The sequence below is a fragment of the Phascolarctos cinereus genome, unplaced genomic scaffold (assembly GCF_003287225.1).
Source record: "Phascolarctos cinereus isolate Bilbo 61053 unplaced genomic scaffold, phaCin_HiC Scaffold_5;HRSCAF=322, whole genome shotgun sequence".
In the NCBI taxonomy this organism is placed as follows: Eukaryota; Metazoa; Chordata; class Mammalia; order Diprotodontia; family Phascolarctidae; genus Phascolarctos; species Phascolarctos cinereus.
In genome coordinates this window covers 112,802,395-112,825,832 of record NW_027555958.1, presented here as the reverse complement: position 1 = coordinate 112,825,832, position 23,438 = coordinate 112,802,395, and positions in this window count along the sequence as shown.

Below are 23,438 nucleotides of genomic sequence, written 5' to 3'. Positions count from 1 at the left end.
ATATTTTTGGACACATCCAATGTGAGAATTCATTTTGCTTAACTACACATGTTTTAAAGTGATTTTTTAAAATATTTTTCTTTAAACAGTTATAAAAGGAGGTATATTGAATCCAAAGAAGACAAAACAGAGTTTTGTAAATTGAAAAAATAATTTTAAAAATGAATGAAGCACACCTAGTATTTTAGAGAACCAAGTGTTGATTATATAATGACAAATCCAGAAACTGGAATTCCAAACTAATAGTTCTTGGTGTGGAATGCCTTTGATCAATTATGAATGTTTGGGCATCTAGAGTAACAATATTTACAACAAATTTGGGTATTTTTTTTCTTTTGTGCAGAATTATGCTCTCTATAAGGAATTGACTTATATTTCTATTCTTCATATTTCTATAAGGAATTTAAAACAGCAAATGTTCTGTAATGTATCTTAGATAGTTAAATGAGAAGTTAAGTAATTTCCCTAATCTCACATAGCTGGAATTATAAAATGTACATCTCAAATCAAAATCTTCTCGGTTCCAAGGTTCGTCCTTTATCCACACCCTCACATGGCCTTTCCTTGGGCCATTATAAACGTTAAACTTGTTTGAGTCAGGAAATAACAAGTGCTATTGGAAGACTTCATTGCAAACTATAAACATGAGACAGCATTTTAAAATGTCTTTAAAATCTCCCAGACTATAGTGCTGAGACAGAAAGAACAGCTCTACAATAATGAAAAAGAGTTCTGAACTTGAAGTCAAGATACCCAAATTTAAGTTCAGGTTCTGACATTGAATGCCACTCATGTGACCAGTGATTCACAAATCAGTTTAAGATAATGGTGAAAGATCTTATGCATGTGTTTAGCCTCACAGACTGTCAATATTTCAGTGTTTCTATTCAAGGTCCAGTATTTGTTTAAACATAGAAGATTCTTGGAAGATGAATTTCAGATGCTGGCAAGATGACATTGAACTCTACCAGATCTTCCTTAGCAGGTATTTTAAGCACAAAGTCTGCTAAAGGACTAGGGTAGACAGTGAATAAAGTTGTTAACCAATAAGCAATGGATTGATGCTGCCAATGACTGCCTAATTTTACCCATTCTTATTTCTAGAGAAATAATTCTAAGTAATAATAGCAAAATAGACAAGAGATAAGCAAGCCTTCAGATGACAGGCTTTTATTGCTGCAAAACTCTTCTCCACTAACTCCACTTTAAATCACTGCACCACACAAACTACAGGAATTCAAAAGAACCACACATTCTAAAACTGAACCACATTGACCCTAGCACATTTAACATGGGTGACCTCTCAATGTCCCTTCTAAGGCTTTATTTTTCACAGTTTTAGTTTCTAATCAGAATGAAGTTTCAATGAAAAATGGTTGATGATACATTTTAGTGCAGTTATGCTGCCTCCAAGCCTGGAGGTGAAATATGTCTATTCTTCCCTCAATTACAATCTGTGAAAATGCTGTCAAAAGTCATTTTCTGAATGAAACCACATTTTCAAATTCTTATAGCTTCTCATAAATTGATAGTTCTTGCATAAATCCTTAACACGGCAGATAAAAACAAATGTCACCCATTACTAGGATAACAGAGTTCTTCAGAAACATCTGTGCAGACCAACATTATACACAAACAGCTGTTTGTCAGCCTATCCTACCAGGGTCAGATTACTGTTTCTCATGATTTGGGTCTGAAAGCTGATAGGAGAAAAAGCTTTGGTTTAAAACTAGCCAGATGGTCTTGAGGAAAATAGGCAGAGGTAATAGACATTTTTTTTTGAAGTCATAGTACAAATATTAACCTTCAAAATTAATCACTTTATAGGATAAGACTCCCATCTGTGTAGCCTCAGGGGCATTTGGAGTCAAGTTTCCTAATATGCTGCTTCTTTTTCTAAACTGATTTTAAGTCATATTTCAATTAATGGCTGTTCCTTCCAATTTCAACCCTCCTCCCCCACCACCACACTTCTTAGCCTACCTCTTCAATGGATACTGCTTTAATGGTGAAACACATCAGTTCAGAGTCAGAAAAAGTCTGAATTGCATTAATGCCTAAGGTTTATAAATTGCTTGTCTTGGTAATTGTCAGGGTGGTACACTATCTTGCTATGATGTAGTGGTCTCACAGACCATCTGGAACACAGTACACTGGTATGCTGAATTTGGAGTCCTCCATAGTGTTTGCATCCAGATGGAAGAATATTTGCTCTGCCAATAAGAATCACAGTAAATCATGTACCTGAAATGAAACTCCTGATATGGGGCCAAAGCAGCTTTTTTAAGGAAGGTGTTCACTCGGGTAAAATGAGCCAATGTTGACTTTCTTCCTGGTGGTAGTGGAAAATAGTTATACTGCCTGCTGTTTTTGAACTTTTACAGGATACCAACCCCAGTTTCAGAAAAAAAAATGTCCCTTAAGGAAACATAAAACATGAAAAAAGGCATACCTTCATATAACATTTCTTTTATTATCACAAAACTCTCCCAGGGAGGAAGAAGTGGTTGAGCCATATAACTTTAAACTTTTCTTCACCTCACATCATAAAAGGGAGAACAATAGTGGTGGGAAATTTTAAGAAAAATAAAGAAGGGAAAAGATACCCTGAATATTTTGATGATATTTTAAAATGGCAGATTGTTATTATACCTTTTGGCTCAATCTATTTCTGAGTTCCTACTTCTTCCCTCCCCCCATGCCATAACCATCCTCAGATCAACCCAACCTGATGGCTTACTTATTACATCTCCTGCATAGGTATAACTCAAGCCTTGTTTCCAGGGTAAGTGAAACCTAAGCCCTTTTTTCTCCCTCCCCCACACTATCCTATGCCAGATCAGACACAGACTGAGTTCCTGCTTCTTTCCTGTTTCTAGGCCTAGATGTATGCCTCTGCTCACTTTTCATCACCCTGTCCCTTACCCAGGTTAGACTGGAACTCCTTTTCCCATTCATATACCTTAGGCTAGGCACATAATCTGAGGTCCCTATCTCTACTACAGTATCTGAGTCTGTGGCTCAAAGTGACACTGCCTAATTGCAGAATTCTAGCTAATCAAAAACAAGAATGAGACCCTCTACTTGCATGGGCTGAAGGTAATCTTTACCCTGCAGTTCTGAAGTGAAGACACTATACAGCCTTACATGTTTTCTTTTCTGAACACACCACACTGACCTCAAGCTAACAGCATCCCATGAGAAGTAAAACCATGTTCTATACAATACCCTCAATCTGACTAGAAACTAAGTTGTAAGTGGTGAGTGAAGTGACAATGGCAGGGTTATCTGTTAATACCTCAGTGCTGAACTGAAAATGTCTACAAAACCCTTAATCACATCCCCTAAAAAAAAAGCAACAGACGTGTCAAAAGAAGGGAAACAGTGATTCAAACTGTGTACCAGTCAAGTCTAGGATAATAATGAGATGGATGATAACAGGAAAACACTGGAGAAAATCCAACAGAAAAACTCACTTTTATTTTTAAAATGTTTAAACAATAACGTACCACTACACTGAAGTACTATATAAAGTCTCACAAAAATTTCTAAAGAGGATGCTCTACAACAAATTCTTATATCACCAGAAATGGCAATGAAGTAGTTGCAAAGAGTTTCAAAGTAGAGCAAAAGGGCAATGACATAATTGATAGGAAATAATAAATAGGAGCATAAATTAAGAGAGAAATTAGACCTTTCAAAAATAAAACAATTGAGATATTTGAGAATTTAAGTGATAAAGATAGTCTCCAAAACAGAAGATGACATGAAAAATAGAAGTATAGATTTGAAATGCAATAATGCAAAGATAGGACAAAATCCATTGAACAAAATAAAAAATAAGTTTGGAAGAACACACAAAATCTCTGAAAGCTAAGTAAACTAAGCTGGAAGATGGAACAAGATGAAATCACATAAAAGTTATGTTTTTCATAGAAATGTGATTAAATAAAATACTTAACTGTCATACAACAGGAAAAATGAAAAAAAAAATTCCCCAGGAATAATGGAAAGAGAAAGCAAAGTTAAAAATCAATACCCACAGAGAAATATCCACAAAGAAAGTCCGAAGTTGACCTCACCAAGAAATATGGTCAAATAAAGAAATTCACTATCAATAACAAATGTTATAATCAGACACAGGGAAACACTTCTGCATCAAGGACAACTGACCAAAATCACAAAAAAACTTCTCTTCCAGAATGAGAAGTCAATTAGAAGGGGAAAGGTATCAAATATTGAAAAGAAAAGGTGATTGATTTAATTCTATCACTGAAATAGCATAACCTGAACCTTGGCCACAGAAAATAATTTGAAAATTTCCAGGAAAGAAAAGAAAAGTAAGTTTATGAAAAACACAATCAACATTCAAAAGGTGAGGGGGAAAGAAATACAAAAAAGTAAAGACAGCAAGAAAAGACACATTGAAATCAAAACTTTTTATCTTAACTAGAACAACTTAAAGCCTAAAAAGCTATTTTTTTTGCTCTTCTATGTTAAAAATAACTGAAAAAAATAATTTTTATTTAGTCTGAGGATTTTGTGGGGAAAAAGGTAAAACAACATTTAAGGGCAAGAATATTTAAGTGGCAAATTATCTGGGGTTGTGATCTACAGGATCACAGGAAAGCAGCAAGAGCTGAATGAATAGATCTCCTCCTTCTCCTCCTCGTTCTGCTGTTGCTACTACTATCGCCAACAATCAAAATAACATTTAAAATGAGAAATGAGAAAGACTGGGATGGAAAAAAGTCTATAATCACTCCCAGAGAGAATTAGAGCCTAAATTCTAAAATATCCTGGTGGGGTAGGAATAAAACAAGGGTAGAATGAAATGAAGGGGAAAGGATTATAGGAAAGGAGCATTGCAACTGAATATTCTTCAAACCAAGAGAACATATGGGAGAAAGAAGGTTCTATGTTAAATGTTCAGCTGACCTGGAAAAGTAAAAGAAAAAATGTGTGTGTGTGTGTGGGGGGGGAGGTGAGAGAGAGAGAGAGAGAGAGAGAGAGAGAGAGAGAGAGAGAGAGAGAGAGAATAAATTAAAATAAATAAAATGAAATAAAACAAAATAAAAAATAAATTCAAGAAACTTAGGACCAAATATTGATTTTAAAGAGATAGGTGAGGAAGGCAAAATAATAATATTAAATAATTTAGTGGAATAAAATAAGGATAGGCTGAAACTAGATCAAACTGGCCTTTAATATCCAATCATTAACTTTTCAGTCTTTCTGCTTACACCTCAAAAATAAGTAAATATGATTGCAGGACAGGAAGTGTCCCAGCAAGCAAACAGCAAGCCCCACCTCAGCAAAACAGTAGGAGATCCTGAGAAGCAGTGTGGTTGAGCAGGCAAATGCCTTCTATATGCCTTAGCATAGCCAGGGGAACAGGTAGACTCTAGCTCCAAGAACCACCACATTCTACAGTGTAGCCCGAGGGGATCTGGCCTTCTCCAGCACACAGACCTCCATGTGCTTCAGTGTAACTCAGGAAAATAAAGAAAAATTTCATCTGGCATCAACATATGCCAGACACCACCACTAGGATCCAAGCTTAGCACCAGGTAAATTGCCAGACCCCTATACCCTCCAGCAGTGCCAGCCACACTCCACACCACCCCCTCAACACAGTATCAGATACAAGGGTCCCCTCTGGGTTTCAGGGCAATATCATCATAGCAGCAGCTAAACTACCAGGTCCTGCAGTCACTGGCACAAGAAGACTGAGACAGAGGCCTTTACACCCTGGGAGTAGAGAACAAACTTAAAAGAAAGGGAAAAGCCAAAAAAAAATGAACAAAAAAAAATAATTTGACCATAGAAAGTTATTATGGTGATAGGAAGAGCAAGACACAAATTCAGAAGAGGACAACAATGACAAAACACCTATGGGCAAAACCCTAAAGAAAAATGGGAAGTGGTTTCAAGCTCAGACAGAACTCAAAAAAGAGCTTAAATATCATATAAGAGAGGTAGAAGGAAAATTGAGAAAAGGAATGAGAATGATGCAAGAGAACTATAAAAAAAAGTCAATAGCTTTGAAAACTGCTTAAAAAGTAGAATTGGCCAAGTGTAAAAGGAGATATAAAATCCACCAATGAAAAACAACTCCTTAAAGAGTATGATTGGACAAATGAAAAAGAAAGTGCAAAAGCTAATTGAGGGAAACAACACCTTAAATTTAGAATTAAGCAAGTAGAAGCTAATGATTCTGTGAAATATCATGAATCAATGAAACAAATTCAAAGGAATGAAAAAAAATGGAAGAAAATGTAAAATACCTCATGGGAAAAACAACTGACCAGGACAATAGATCCAGGAGAGATAATATTAGAATCACTGGACAAGCGGAAAGTCATAATCAAAAGGAGGACTTGGACAGCATCTTTCAAGAAATTATCAAGGAAATCTGCCCTGAAAAATCCACCAATCACCTCGGGAAATAGATCTCAAAATAAAAACCCCAAGGAACATTGTAGCCAAATTTCAGAACTCTCAGGTCCAGGAAAAAATACTACAAGTGGCCAGAAAGAAACAATTCAAATATTGGGGAACCACAAGCAGGATGATGCATGACTTGGAAGCTGGAACATTAAAAGGATCAGAGGTCATGGAACATGCTATTCTGGAGGGCAAAGGAACTAGGAACACAAGCAAGAATCACTTACCCAGCAAAACTAAGCATAATACATGAAGGGGAAATATGGTCATTCAGTGAAACAGAAGGATTTCAAGTCTTCATGAGAAAACCAGAACTAAACCAATTTACCTGCAATATCAAGTTCCAAAGAAGCATAAATGTTGGACAGGATGTGGGAAAATTGGGATGCAAATGCATTGTTAGTGAAGTTGAGAACTGATCCAACCACTCTGAAGAGCATTTGGAACTATGCCCAAAGGGCAACCAAACTGCGCATACCCTTTGATTCAGCAATGCCACTACTAAATCAGTATCTCAAAGAGATCATAAAAAGGCAGAAAGGATCCACATGTACAAAAGTATTTGTACAACGCTACTCATGATGGTAAAGAATTGGAAGTTGAAGTCATGCCCATCAATTGGGGAATGGCTGAACAAGATGTGGCATATGAATATAATGGAATATTATTGTACAATAAAAATGATGAACAAGCACACCTCAGAAAAAACTGGAAAGACTTGTACAAAATGATGCAAAGTAAAATGAGAAGAACCAGGAAAACATTATACACAGTATCAGCAACACATGTTAAACAACTATGAATGATTCAGCTTTTCTAAGCAGCACAATGATACCAGACAAGTACAAAGAATTCAAGAAGGTAAATGCTATGCATATCCAGATAAAGAACTGATGAACTCTGAATGCATATTGAAGCATTTTTTTCACTTAATTTATTCTTTCTCATGTCTTTGTTTTTTGATGTGTTTATTCTTTCACAACTGTGATGAATGTGGAAATATGTTTTATGTGATAGGATATGTACAAACTGTCAAACTGCATGCCATTTTCTTCTGAAAGGAGGGGAAGGAGAGGGGGAGAAAATTCAGAACTCAAAGTCTTGTAAAGATGAATGCTAAAAATTTTCTTGATACATAATTGTGGGAAAAAACAAAATACTATTTAAAGCAAAAAATATAGGCAAATGCTACCAATTAGGGCTTGATTTATCATTTTGGTGATTGTATAGACAAAAAAATAGTGAAAAAAAATTAATAGTGCAAATTATATTTAAAAGTGTGTCTTGCATACATTTTTTTCATAGAGATCCAGGTGGCAAACATTTTCTAGCATAGCATCAAATAAAATGAAAACATAAACATAATTCAACATCTGAATTGATTGTATTTACAAATAAGAAGAAAAACAACAGAAGATTCAATAATAAAACCCAACCCAAATACTTTCTGGATATAAGAAACTCATTTAAAATATATAGAAAATAGAAAAATAAACATGAGCTAGAATAAAATCTCTTATGCTTCAAGTGATTCTAAAAATATCAAGACTTGCAAGAATCATTTCAGATAAAGCAACAGTAATAATCCATAAAAATAAGCACAATAGATAAAAAGAGGAAATACATCATGCCAAATGTTATCAGACAATGAAATGATAATAGTAGTGATCAATAGATATGTACCTATGGAAAAGTAAATGTGTGTGTGCATCATATCCTCTTACTTCTTCAAGGAAATGATAACAGAATTGGACTACTACTGTAAAAGATAGAAGAAATTTAAAAATTAGTGGGATAAAGATATATAGAGTAATAGTACCTTTTATACTTGTGAAGCAGGGCAGAATTCAAAGCTAAACAAGGGATAAAAGTGTCACAAAAGATCAATTTTAAAATTATTACACAAAATAAAAGAGAAATGTATCATCAAAGTCAATGTAATTAGAAATAGAGAAATTGTTGACTGTGGGGAAATGTTCATGAAAAATATATACTTTATAAATGTCTCATATCTAAAATAAATAGGAAATTGACACAAATATGTTAGTTGAAGTGCTATTTCATGACAGACAGTCAAAATATACTAACAAAAATTATCAAAAGAAAAATACAAGTTAGAAACAGTCCTAAGAATGAATGTTCCAAAATACTAATGATAAGATAGATTTGAATGTTAAAAATTTCTCATATTTACCTCACACACATCAAGTCATTAAAATTATAAAAGGTCCAATCAACACTGCAGAAATTGTGAATAAATTAACACACTAGCACAAACTTAGTGAAGGTATATTTATCCTATTTCCAAACTGAGTGGAAATAAACAAGAACAAAGAGTAAATTTTTCTCAGTCTTTGACTCATTTATCCTACAACTGACCTCAAGTTGGTCAAAAAGAAAGAGAAAAGCCCCAGTTATAATGAAATATTCCCTCCACTCTTTCTGGGAGTAATAATATGGAAAAATAAATAAATTGCTGAACAAATGATAGTATATGAATGTACAGAAAGACAGACACAGGCACGGAAAGGGAGACAGAGACAAAGACAGAGACACACAAAGACAAAGAGACAGAGATTAAAGAAACAAGAGAAACCAGGAGAGCATAATATCATAAAATAAAGGAAAGAGTTATAGAAGGAAAGGATAGGCAAGAACATCAAATGTTGCTGCTAGATCAAAGAGAAGAAAAAGATTTTTTTTAACATTTTAACATTCTACCAGATTTATTTGTTTATTAGCTATCATGTCTACAATATTGACTATGGGTGGATATCTGTATTGAAATCTGTGTTTTATTCTGCTCATGAGCATCTATTGAGCTTCAAAGTTTTTTTTCCCCACAAGTTCATATCCTATTAAAAATGCAGTGTTAAGAATGACCACATGGTGCATAAGCCACCAAATATAAAATAAGCTATTTTTCAACATAATTAAATTTATTTATTTAATATTTCAGTGATAACTATTGCAACGCTGTATGCTAACTAACTTCCATGGGCAGCACAGCTAGGTTCCGATTAATGTGAATAAACCCCTAGAAACGGTCACATGTATGCAAATTTGCACTATTCAGAATTATAAGTATGCACAATATGGCATTTGGTTCCAACCCAATGGGAAAATGCAGTTTGAACTTAAATAATGTGACCACTTCACAGAATTCATTATTCATACTAATCAAGTACCTAGATATATCCTAATGAACAAAGCCTAGTCCTTTCCAGCAGTCTAGCAAATAGCAGTAAAACGAGTTGTTATACTAAGCCTCTGCTCAATCTAGCTCAACAGATTAGACAGATCTTTCGGTCTTAACAGATCACTTCCTTACTTATAGCATTGATTCATTCAGTCAAGTTCAATTTGTTTGGATAAATATTAATGAAGCCTCCACTATATGGGATGCACTCTGATTTAAAAAAAAGCTAAGGGTACAAGGACATATAGCTCTATGTTGAATAACCCTAATGAAGTACTTTTTCCTATCTCTCTGGAAACAAAATTTTGTCTGTTAGATTTGTCAAACAGTTCTCAGAATAGTCATCCTTCCCTGGTTTATTCCCTCTTGTATTCCATGCCCTACCATATCCCTATACAAGCAAACATATACATACACTTTTGCTTCTTACAGCAAAAGTCATTTGTATACCTCCTACTTCTATGTGGGACCTGAAGAAAGACTGTTCTGCCATAATAGTACCACTGAGCTCTGTGCCAACTGCTCCATTTGACTCAAATAAAATGTCAGCTGTGCACCTTTGTAACTCTTGGCAGAATTCATTCTATAAACATATCCTGATTCTAAAGCCAAATGACCTTGGAAATAACTCTCCTGCTGGAACAATTCTGAAAGAAAATCCACAGGATTAAGACCACATCTTTTTGAGTAGGAAAGTAATTAGTATTCAGATTCATGGTTGTTTTTCTTCCAGAACTGATGATCTTTCAGAGGAATGCTATCTTGGGAGTACATCTCCAAAATTTACATTATGTGCCCATGAAAACATTTGGCACTTTAACACTTTGATGAGTCTTAAAATCTGATTGAGTAGGGAGGTACTCAATTCTCCAAGGCAGACCACAATATTTCCATTTTTTCTCAACCTAAATAATTTAAGTTCATATCTTTCCACAATTTTTCCACAAAGATACACTAGGAGGTCTTCCTCTGGTCATTTTGCTGTCTGAGGGGTCCCAATAAAACATTAGGGCTTATATCTATTGCCTTCAATTCTGAGTGTATGACTGGGCCACTTACTTTTCAATTGATCAGCAATAATTTATCAATCACTTTCTTTGTGGCAAATACTACACAAAGACCTGGAGAATACAAATAAAGGCAGAAAGCTCCCACTTTTTTTTTTTGCTAGGCAATGGAGTTAAGTGACTTGCCCAGGGTTGTACAACTAGTGAGCGTTATGTGACTGAGGCTGGATTTGAACTCAGGTCTTCCTGAATCCAGGGCTGGTGCTCTATCCACTGCACCAGGTAGCTTCCCCAAAAGCCCCTACTTTCAAAGAGCTTAATTTTAGTGTTGTAGAAAATAACTATAAAATAGGCAAAAAAAAAAGATAGAGAGCAAATAGAAGTAAACTTCATAGGGGAAGGCACCAGCAGCTAGCAAAGTATAAAAGGTCTCCCCTAGAATTGGCATGCAAGTTGAATCTAGAGAGGATTCAGGGACACTAAGAGATAAAGATGAGTAGTGAGATCAATCCAAGTATTGTGAAAAGCCAGTACAAAGTCATTAAAGCAGTAAAGGGAATTTTTTGTGCAAGGAACAGTAAATAGGTAAGTATAGGTAGATTGTAGAATGTGTAGAGGGGACTAATGTATATGAAGACTAGAAAGGTAGGAAGGGACCAGTTCATGAATAGTGAAATAATCTCATGTGAAATATTTCATTAGAAAAACAATTGAACTGGAAAATAGATCAAGGATAGATGATTTTAAAATTGTTGGAATACTGGAAGTCATGATAAAAAAAAAATCCTAAACATCATCTTCCAAGAAATTATCAAGGAAAACTGTCCTAATATTCATGAACCAGAGGGTAAAATAGAAATTGAAAGAATCCGCCAATCACCTCCTAAAAGAGATCTCAAAATGAAAACTGCTAGGAATATTATAACCAAATTTCACAGTTTCCAGGTCAGGAAGAAAATATTGTAAACAATCAGAAAGAAACAATTCAAGTATCGGTGGAGCCACAGCCAGGATAACACAAGATTTAGCAGCTTCTACATTAAAGGATCAGAGGGCTTAGAATATGGTATTCTGAAGAGCAACGGAGCTAGGAATACAACCAAGAATCACCTACCCAGCAAAACTGAATATAATCAAGGAGAAAAAAATTGCTATTCAATGAGATAGAGGACTTCCAAGCGTTCTCGAAGAAAAGACCAGAGCTGAATAGAAAATGTTACTTTCAAATACAAGACTCAAGAGAAGCATAAAAAGGTAAACAGGAAAGGGAAATCATAAGGGAATCAGTACGTTTAAACTATTTACATTCCTACATGAGAAGATGATATTCGTAACTCATAAGACTTTTCTCATTATTAGAATACTTAGAAGGAGTGTGTGTGTATGTATGTGTATATATATATATATATATATATATATATATCACACACATATGAACAGAGAACACAGGTGTGAGTTGAATATGAAGGAATCATATTTAAAAAATAAAATTAAAAGATGAGAGAGGAATGTACAGGGGAAAGAGAAAAGGAGAAGTAAAATGGGGTAAATTATCTCATGTAAAAGAGGAAAGAAAAAGCTTTGATAGTGGAGGGGGAAAGGGAGAAAATGAGGGGAGTGAGTGAACCTTATTAGAATTGGCTCAAATAGGAAATAACATGCACACTCAATTGGGTATAGAAATCTATCTTACCCTACAGGAAAGTAGGAGAAGAAGGGGAAAAGAGAAGGGGGAGGGGAATGGAATGGAGGGCAGATTGGAGGAGGAAGTAGTCAGAAACAAAACACTTTTGAGGAGGGACAAGTTGAAAGGAGAAAGAGAATAAAAATAAACAGCAATAGGATGGAAAGAAATACAGTTAGCAATAGTAACTGTGACTTTATTTTTCTTGAGTTTTCTTTCATCTGTTTTCTTTCACAACATGATTATTTTGGATATGTTTTACATAACTACACATTTATAACCTTTATCAAATTGCTTGCCTTCTCAATGTGGCGGGGGGAGGTTCTAGGGACAGAGAAAAAGAAAGAATTTGGAACTCCATTTTAAAAATGTATGTTAAAATTTGTTTTTACATGTAAATGGGGAAAAATAAAACACTAAAAAAAACAAAATAAATGACAAGTAAGGTGATTTCAGAAAATCCTGGAAAAACTTAAATGAATAAATACATACTGAAGGGAGCAGAAACAGGAGACCATCATACACAGTAACAACAATATTTTATTATGATCAACTGTGAATGACTTAGCTATTCTCAAAAATATGATCCAAGGTAATTTCAAAGAACTCATGAAGAAAAATGATATTTTTTCCATAAAAAGAATCGATGGAATCTGAATGTAGATCAAAGCCTACTATTTTTTTTTTCTCATATTTTTTTGGAGGGGGATCTGTGTTTTCTTCTACAACATGAATAATATGGAAATATGTTTTGAATGATTGCACATGTATAACCTATATCAAATTGCTTACAATCTCAGACAAGGAGAGGAAGGAAGGGAGAAAGAGAATTTGGAAGTCAAAATTGTTAAAATGAATGTTGAAAATTGGTTTGTTTTCATGCAATTTGGAAAAAATAAAATATTACTAAAAAAGAAAGAAAATGTGTTGGCAGCTGTGCAAAGAAAAGATGATAATGGAAAGATGTTTGAGACAGGGAAACTAATTAGAAGGCTACTATAGGCAAGAGTGGATGACAGTACAAAATATGTTGGTGTCTTTGTTAAGTGAAGAGAAGGGGAAATATGTCAGGAACATAGAGATAGATACGTCAGGCTCACTAATTCCTTAGATATATGGGATGTCTGAGACTGAGGATATGAAGATGATAGTAAGATCATAATGCTGGGTAACTAGGAAGTTCAGAATGGTAGTGGGTTTGGAGTAAAACATAATGAATTCTGCTTTAGCTGCTTCCAGTTTAAATTATCAAATGGACAGTTGATAATATAGAACTCAAAAAAAAAAGAAAAAATAAGAGCTAAGTACAGAGACTACAGCTATATATATACAAAGATCTAGACTATGTATATACACACACACACCAATTCATATATATGTATATATTTATGTATATATGTATATATTTATGTATATATGTATATGTTTATGTATATATATGTATATATGTATGTAGTATGTATATATATATATATATGTATATATATATGTATGAATTGAACCCATAGCATCTGATGTAATTACAGTGTATAGAGAAATGAGAGGAGGGCCCATGATAGAATTTTGCAAGATAATATCATTTAGTAAGCATAATATGGATTAAGATATAGCAAAAGAGAAGAATGTGAAGAGAAGCCAGGAAGTTGCCTGAGCTCTCCCCAGTTTCCCTCAGAAACAACATTAAATCAAGCTTCTTATTAAATGAAGCTCTAAATGGACCTTGGAGTGATAGAGCCTACAAAAAGATAAAGTGAAACAATTTTCCAGCTTAAGGTAAATTAGAAGAACTTCAGGAAAGGTCTGACTCACTTGGGTAGAAGGGAATTGCAGCCTAGCACAGAAAGTGTCTGGACAAGACAGCAGGAGACAAGCCACAGCAGAGGTCAACAAGAAAGGTCTCTCAATCCTGGATCTGCAAGCTGGTAGCACAAGAAGTCAGCTGGGAGGCCCCCAGCCTTGGTGCAGAAGGCAAGTTGCCATCCCCAGAAACCAGGCAACAGCAGGTGCAACTAGTCTGGGCCATCACAGCTCAGTGAACAAGCCACCAGCACCCAAGGCCCCAGTGCACAAAGCCAGTGACAGCTGGCCCCCAGCAACATGAAGGTTGAGACAGTATCTCTGTTCCGCAAGAGTAGAGGTCAACTTTAAAAGCCACAAAATAGGCCAAAAATGAGCAAGAAGCAAAACAGAACCTTGGCCATAAAGAGCTACTATGGTGACAGGGAAGACCAGAAGACAAACTCAGATGAAGACAAAAATGTCATAATACCTACATGTGAAACTTCAAAGAGGAATATGAATTGTCTCAAGCCCAAAAATCCTTCTTGGAAGAGCTCAAAAAGGATTTTTTAAAAATCCTGAACAGCATCTTTAAAGAAATTATCAAGGAAAACCAACTTTATATCCTAGAACCAGAGGATAAAATAGTCCTTGAAAGAATCCACTTATCACTTCCTGAAAGAGATCCCAAAATGAAAACTCCAAGAAATATTGTAGCCAAATTCCAGAATTATCAGGTCAAGGAGAAAATATTGCAAGCAGCCAGAAAGAAACAACTCAAATATCAGGAGCCAAGTCAGGATTACACAGGATTCAGCAGGTTCTACATTAAAGGATTGGAGGGCTTAGAATATGATATTCTGGAAGGCAAAGGGGCTTTGATTACAACCAAGAATCATCTACCCAGGAAAACTGAGCATAATCTTTCAAAGGCAAAAATGGGCATTCAAAGAAAGGGGACTTTTCAAACCTTCCTGATGAAAAGACCAGAGCTGAACACAAAATTCTATCTTTAAATAAAGACTCAAGAGAAACATCAAAAGATAAACAGGAAAGAGAAAAAAAAATATTATTCAATAAGGTTAAGCAGCTTATATCCCAACATGGGGAAGATGATACTTGTAACTCCAAAATTGTGAGTGTGGATATAAGTTAACTCTGATGTGATAATATTAAAAAGATAAGGGATGGAAAAAAGGATTGTACTGGGAGAAGAGGAAAGGGGAGGTAAAATAAGGTATATTACATCACATTAAGAGGAGCAAAAGACCTTTTACAGAAGACAGAAAGAAAGGAGGAGGGTGAGCAGTATTTGAATGTCACTCTCATTGGATTTGGCTCAAAGAGGGAATAACATACACACTCTGGGCATAGAAATTTATGTTATTCTGTAGTGAAGTAGGAGGAGAAAGTGGAAAGAAAAGGGAGGGGTTAGATAGAAGGGAGAGCTGAAGTAGGAGGGGAAAGGGGAAAGAAAAGGAAGGGGGGCTGATAGAAGGGAGAGCAGATTGTGGGTGGCAGTGGTCAGAAGCAAAACACTGGAGAGATGAATAAAAAAGAAGAAAAAAGAGAAAAAAGTATGAACTAGGGGGAAATAGGTTGGAGTGAAATATACAATAATCATAACTGTGAATGTGAATGGGATAAACTCTCCAATAAAATGGAAGTGGATAGCAAAGTGGATTAAAAACCAGAATCCTGTAATATGTTGTTTACAAGAAACACATTTGAAGCAGAGAGATACACACATAGTAAAATGCTGGAACAGAATATATTATCCTTCAGCTGAAAAAAAAAAAGCAGGAGTATCAATCCTGAACTCAGACAAAGCAAAAGTGAAAATAAACCTTATTAAAAGAAATAAGGAATGCAACTACATCTTGCTAAAAATATGTAATAGAGGATGAAGTAATATCTTCATAATACTTCATGATTACTAAAACAAATATGCACTAAACGCTTTAGAATCCAGATTTTTAAAGGGAAGCTAAGTGAGTTGAACGAAGAAATAGACAGCAAAACTATATTAATGGGAGACCTCAACTTCCCCTCTATGAACTTGATCAATCTAACCATAAAATAAACAAGAAAGAAGTTAAGAAGGTGAATAAAATTTTAGAAAAGTTAGATGTGATAGAGCTCTGGAAAAAAATTAAACAGGGTTAGAAAGGAAAATAACTTTTTTTTCTCAGCAGTAGATGGCACCTACATAAAAATTGGTCATGAATTAGGGCATTAAAACCTTACAACCCAATGCAGAAAGGCAGAAATATTAAATGCATCCTTTTCATATCATGATGCAATAAAAAATATATGTAATAAAGGGCCATGGAAAAAGACTGAGGAGAAATAATTTAAGAATCCATGAGCTTTTTAAATGCTATGACCAAAAGGGGATCCTAGATGTCATTTTTTTTTAAATCACAAAAGAAAATTGCTTAAATCTCTTAGAACGAGAAGGCAAAATGGAAATAGAAAGAATTAACCAGTTACCTCCTGAAACCACAAAATGAAAACTTGTGGGAATATTAGAGTAAATATTCAGCATTTTTAGGTAAATAAAACAACATATCACAAGCAGCAAAGTAGAACTCAATATCTGAGTAACAAAGTAGAATTCAATATCTGAGGATCCACAGTCAGTATCATGCAATTTACTAGCCATCATCTAAAGAAACTGTAAGCTTGGAATATGATATTATAAAAGTAAAGTGCAGAGGTTTACAATTAAGATTAACGCCCAATAAAAGTGAACACAGTCCTACAGAGGGAAAAATTAGACTTCTGATGAAAAAGAAGACTTCCAAGCCAACCTTTCTGATCAGAAGATAAATGCTGAATATCAACTTTGAAGTGCAATTATCAGTAGAAACATTAAAGAGTAGCTATGAGAAAAAATCATAGGAAACTAAATAAGGTTAAATTGTTTACATTCTGATATGAAGAGATGATACATTCCCCCCTCGAACTCTATAATTATTAGGTTTCTTAGAGAGAGTATATTTAGACAAAGATTTAAGCATCCTCTTATGTCTTTATGCTATTAAAATAATGCAACAGGAGGAGAAGAGCAAAACTCTAGTAATGATAGGTGAAGACGGAGGTAAAAAGAATTATCTCACATAATCTTGGTGCTTATATAGAAGACTATACAATAAAGGAAGGAGTGTGGAGAACAGTTGACCTTTGAGCAGTTGAACCATTCTCACCCAACCTAGTCAAAGGAAGAAAGAATATGATCACACAGTTGGGCATAGAAATATATTTCTTGAAACAAAACAACAGGAAGGAAATGGGGGGGAAGGGAGAATAATTAAAGAAAGGATTAGTTCTAATACTCAACTAAGAGGTTGAATGACTTGCCCAGTAAGTAACAGAGCTGAAAATTTTCCCAAGTCTTCTGACTTACTAGCTCTGCCTAGTTCCTGCCTTGTCACAGCCTCCCAAGTGACTATGCTAAAACCTTTTGTACAGAGATTTAGAAATATGCCTATTTCTGTATGTAATTAAGCTAAGTGACATTGTCTCCATCCTGTAGTCATTTATATTCTTAGACAAATACATTGACAGATATAACATGTCATTTTTACTGGAATTCAGGGTGAAGGGTAAGAAAAGTATAGCAACAACTCTCATTCCTCAAGCACTTTTTTTTAAAAGTACTTTCTTCACAACAGCACTGTGAGATACAAATATTTACATTCCTAATTTAATGCTCTCTGCCATGGCCCTTTGTGTAGCCATGGGTTAGAGATCAACTCTAACACTCTCTATCTAGGCCCTATCAAGACAGTATTTTTGTGTAAGGCAGAGCCCCATCCTGTGCGTTGTAACCATGCATTCTTACTCTCCTCAGGTGTGAGGGATAAACTTTTGTTTCCAAGACCTTTGGTGTTGTGTATCTTTCCAATCCAAACGCCCACTGAACACCCTCCAAAACATTTTTGCCTTTTCTTCACTTTGTGTACGTACAATTTATCATGAGAGTACGTATTATAATAAAGGAGTTTATTCTTTCTCAAAGATAGGGAGAAGATGCAATTTCTTTTTTTTCAAACTCTTCCTACCCCTGAGGACTCAGTTATAATTCACTATCATGTTCCCAAGATATAAATCTTAGGTAAGAAATGTATTATGATGTAGATGTAAGCACCTCTCCATCCCTATCTATAGAGAAAACTTTAGGGAGCCTAATAGGAAACCTAAACATGTTCTTTGTGTCCGTAATTTCATTGAAACTAAGTACTGTTTCTTTCATTACTATTTATATCCCAACCATCTTGCCCAGGCCCTGCCTATATAGACATTAAATAAATACTTGATTAATTAAGTTCATGATAAATACAAATTAATTTAAAAACCAGCTTCCTCTTCTTATCTAAAATTTGTCTATTATTTTAGCCTTAAAAACACCAAACTACTAATTTTCAGAAAGTTAGAGGGTAATTTTTGAGGTACAGAGAATAGGGTCATTTAATTAAGTAGTCCCCAAAGAAACAAAACTTTACAGAAAGTTTTTAGAGATCTCTAAAGTCCTATTTCAAACATTTAAACATGACACTTACTTGCACTTAAAAATACAGTTACAATTAATTTTAAAAAAATACAGTTACAATTTCCCCTGCTTTACAGAGGACCACAGAGATTTTTTTTTTTGCAAAGGTAGTATGATACAGTGGAAAGAATATTTCTTCTACAGTCAGAGAACATAGGTTTAAATCCTGACTGATGCTTCTGACTTTGGTGATCTTTTGTAAGTCACTTCACTTCCTTAATATTTCCACTTCCCTGCGTCTCATTTCTTCATTTATGAAATGAGATTAGATTAGATGGAATCTGGAGTACCTTTCAGATTTGGAAGTATTATCCAATTGATAGAGCTCGTAAGGACTGTGCTAAACAGTCCCTCTGGAACAAGAAATTTCCTCAATGAAGGTTGACACCTTCTCTATGACTTACATTCTTAGAAAAGTGGCTTTCACAAAGTCATATAAACAACATGTGTCAGACATTGAATTTGAACCCAGGTTTTCCTGGCTCTGAGGATGTTTCTGTCTACTATATTTTTAAAACATTTCCCTTAATAGAGTAGAAAAGGAAAATTTTTGATTTTATGCCACTGGCCTAACACTCTTATTTTCATGTAATTAATAACATCTCTTTCTCTAGAATCATCTTAAAGTATCGTTTGTGTTCACACATCCCAGTTCTAAAATACCCAAGGAAGCTAGGTGACATGCCATACATAACACAAGCCTTTCCATGACTGACTGATATAAACAAAAATAATTTTACACATTTTATATCTGACTCTGAGTTTTACTTTCTCAGTCTCATTATGCCTATATATGCCAACAGTGTGTGTTTCAGATTGCACACTCTAGTGCTTTAGTGTTCATAGGAGTGTCCATAATCTTAACCCCTACATTGTATAGCATCTCTGTATGGATTTATCACACAACTCTAGAAACCCTACCATCAATATGAAATGACCATGTGAAACCCTAAATCAAGTAAGTAATTGGCAGGGAACTTTAAGCAATTACTAAGTTCCAGAGAACCTTAGAACTAATAAATGCAACTTCAGCGGTCATTGACATTTTGGTAATATTATGGCACTTGTTTGTTCATTTGTCTTAGATAAATATAATACTTTTTCAAGTCAATTAGCTATCAGTTCACAAAGAGATTCATATCATAAACTGATGCAGATAGAATATTTCTAAGAAAAAAATTATCATTTCACTCACCATACTTAAAAGCTCTATTTCTTGCAAAACACTGTTTGAAAACAGCCTTCAGAAACTATGAATGGGACCCAATTTAAAAATCTTAAATCTATTCACCTTTGAGTTGACTGTCCTGTTTTTAGTTAACTTTTTTTCTGAATAATTAATGAAGCCTACTGATTTGCTTTAAATCATGCTGTTGAGACTTCAATTACAAAGGACAGAGAATGAACCCCAAGCTACCAAAGGGATATTATAACCAGCCCTCTAAATTATGTATTCTTTGGTGTAAAGTACTCACTGGAGAAATTGCTTACTTACTTAAGCACTTTTCAACACACATAGTTAGTCAATATAATCAAAATAATTTCTAAATAGCCATTCCTCACTGCTAATCTCACAACAGAGACATTGTTTGTGTGTTTCCTAACTCAAGGGGCTTTATAAACATGTAAAATATTTAGGGTATGATGATTTTTGTAAAAAGATAGAACCATGACAGCATATAGAGTATATTATATTATATAAAGTATATTTTTATGTATCACCAGCTTCATAGTTGCCTTATTAGTTAGTAATTGTTTACCTACTTATAAAAGTTGGTATCACATAAATGTGACTTGTTGCATAGACAGGTACCAAAAGAGATTCATTTCATTTACCTCACCTGCATATATTTTATCTGTTTTTAAGAAATACCTTAACTGATGATATAATTCCACTGTTCAAAATACAAAATTGATCATGTCACTCAATCACTCAGAAGTTATCAGAGGCTCACCATTGTTGACTGAATAAAAGTCTAAACTCATTAGCCTTGCATTCAAGGCCTTTCATAATCTGGCAATGATATACCTCATTGTACTCACCCTCACATACTATGTAATCCAGGCAAACTGAACTGCATTCCATCCCTCAAATACAGCCTATCCATTCCCTCATCCCTATATCTGTTCACAAAATTCCCTGCCCCTGAAATATTCTCTTGTAATTATCACCTCTAGAAATCCTATCATCCATCCAAACACAGTTCATTCATTCAGTCCTTCAAAATTCAAAAAGTATTTAAAATATACTATGTGTTAAGTACTGAGGTTCTAGAAATAGGATGATGAAAATTAAGATGACTCCTGTCCACAAGGAGCTAACATTCATTCAAGTGGAAGTATCACGTACATAGCTAAGAAAATATAACGTATAAGAAAAGTAAATTCAATGTACTTTGAGGGCACCAGGTGATCTTTCCTAGCAATGCATGTGATGAACATAATCAAGCAGAAAATTCTGAAACACAAATTCTGTATCAATATCCATTGCAAAAATTAAAGAATAGAGCTCACATTCTGCTAGAGAAATGAAGCCATATCTTGGAGAAAAGCCAGGAAGTTGCCTGAACTTTCCCCAGTTTCCCTCAGAAACAATGTTAAATCAAGCCTCTAAAAAGAATTCTGGAGTGATAGAATCCACAAAAATATGGATTGAAACAATTTTATAGCCCAAGATTACCTAGAAGGACTTTAGGAAAGGTCTGTCTCACTTGGGTAAAAGGAGAGCAGCACCAACAGCAGGCTGTGTCTGGGCATGCCAGCAGGAGGCTCATAGCCACAGCAAAGATCAGCAGCTGAGGCCCCAAGGTTCTGTTTCAGCAGGCCAGTGGTACAGCAGCCCAGCTGTAAGGCTTCTAACCCCAATGCAGAAGGTAAACTGCCAGCCCCAGAATCCAGGTTGTAACAGGAGCGGCCCTAGGCCAGGCCACTCGAGTGGAGTGGACAAGCTGCCAGCCCCAGAGGCCCTAGCACAGAAAGCCAGTGACCAGGTCTCTGAGTCCCAGTGCAAGAAACTTGAGACAGTGCCCCCGTGCCCCAGAAGCAGAACTCAACTTTAAAAAATGACCAAAAAAATCAAAAACAAAAGAGAGCCCTGACCCTAAAAAGCAACTATGGTGACAGGGAAGATCCAAACACAAACTCAGAAGAGGACAACAATGTCAAAATGCCTACATAGGTGAATATGAATTGGTCTCAAGCCTAAAAATTACACTTGGAAGAGCTTAACAGTATTTTAAAATTCAAGTAAGAGAGGTAGAAGAAAAATTGGGAAAAGAAATGGTACATCAAAAATCAGGCAAACAAAATCAAAAGAATTAAAAAAAATAGAAGAAAATGTTAAAAATCTCATTGGAAAAACAACTGACCTGGAAAATAGATACAGGAGAGATTAATTTGAGAATTATTGGACTATCTGAAGACCATGAAAAAAAGAACGTGGACAGCATTTTTAAAGAAATTATCAAGGAAAACTGGCTTTCTATCCTAGAACCTGAGGATAAAATAGTCATTGAAAGAATCCACTTATCACCTCCTGAAAGATATCCCAGAATGAAAACTCCAAGGAATATTGTAGCCAAATTCCAGAATTATCAGGTCAACTACTCAGAAAAAAAAATTGAACATAATCTTCCAGGAGAAAAGTTGGACAATCAATAAAATAGGGGACTTCCAAACTTTCCTAATGAAAAGACCAGTGCTGAACAGAAAATTCAATCTTCAAATAAAGACTCAAAAGAAGCATAAAAAGGTAAACAGGAAAGAAAAAAAAGCATTTTATTCAATAAGATTTAAACTGTTTTCCCTACATGAGAAGATAATACTTATAATTCTTGAGAACTGTATTTCTACTAGGGCAGGTAGAAGGAGTATACATAGACCCTCGGTGGGCATAGGTAAAAGCTGACTTTGATGTGATGACATAAAAAATAAATTAAGGAGTGAAAAAAGGATTATATTGGGAGAAGAGGAAAGGGAGAGGCAGAATAGGGTAAATTGCATTGCATGAAGAGGTGCAAAAGACCTATTACAATAGAGGGAAAGAAGGGAGTGGTTAAGCATTGTTTCAACCTTACTCCCACTGGACTTGGCTCAAAGAGGGTGTAACATATGCAATCAATTGGGTATAGAAATTTATCTTTCATTATAAGGAAAAAGAAGGGAAAGGGGGAAAGAAAAGAGGGGTGCTGATAGAAGAAAGGGTAGATTGAGGGAGGTAGTGCTCAGAAGCAAAACTCTGGTGAAGAGGGACAGAGTGAAAGGAGAGAAAAAAGTATAAGCAGGGGGAAAATAGGATGGAGGGAAATACACAGTTAGTAATCATAGCCATGAATGTTGTTTACAAGAAAAATATTTGAAGCAAAGGGATACACACAGAGTAAAGGTAAAAGGCTGTAGCAGAGTATATTGTGCTTCAGCTGAAGTAAAAAAAAAAAAAGCGGGAGGTGCTGCGGAGCAGTCCTGATCTCAAACAAAGCAAATGCAAAAATTGACCTAACTAAAAGTGATAAGGAAAGAAACTATATCTTGCTAGAAGGTACCATAGACAATGAAGCAATATAAATGTTTAAAAATACCAAATATAATAAAAATGCTAAAAACATATCAATATGAATGCACTAAGTCATATAGCATCCAAATTCTTAGAGGAAAAGTTCGGTGAATTACAGGAAGAAATAAACAGAAATACTATACTAATGGGAGAGTTCAACCTCTTCTTAGAATTAGAAAAACCTAACCACAAAATAAACAAAAAAGAAGTTGAAG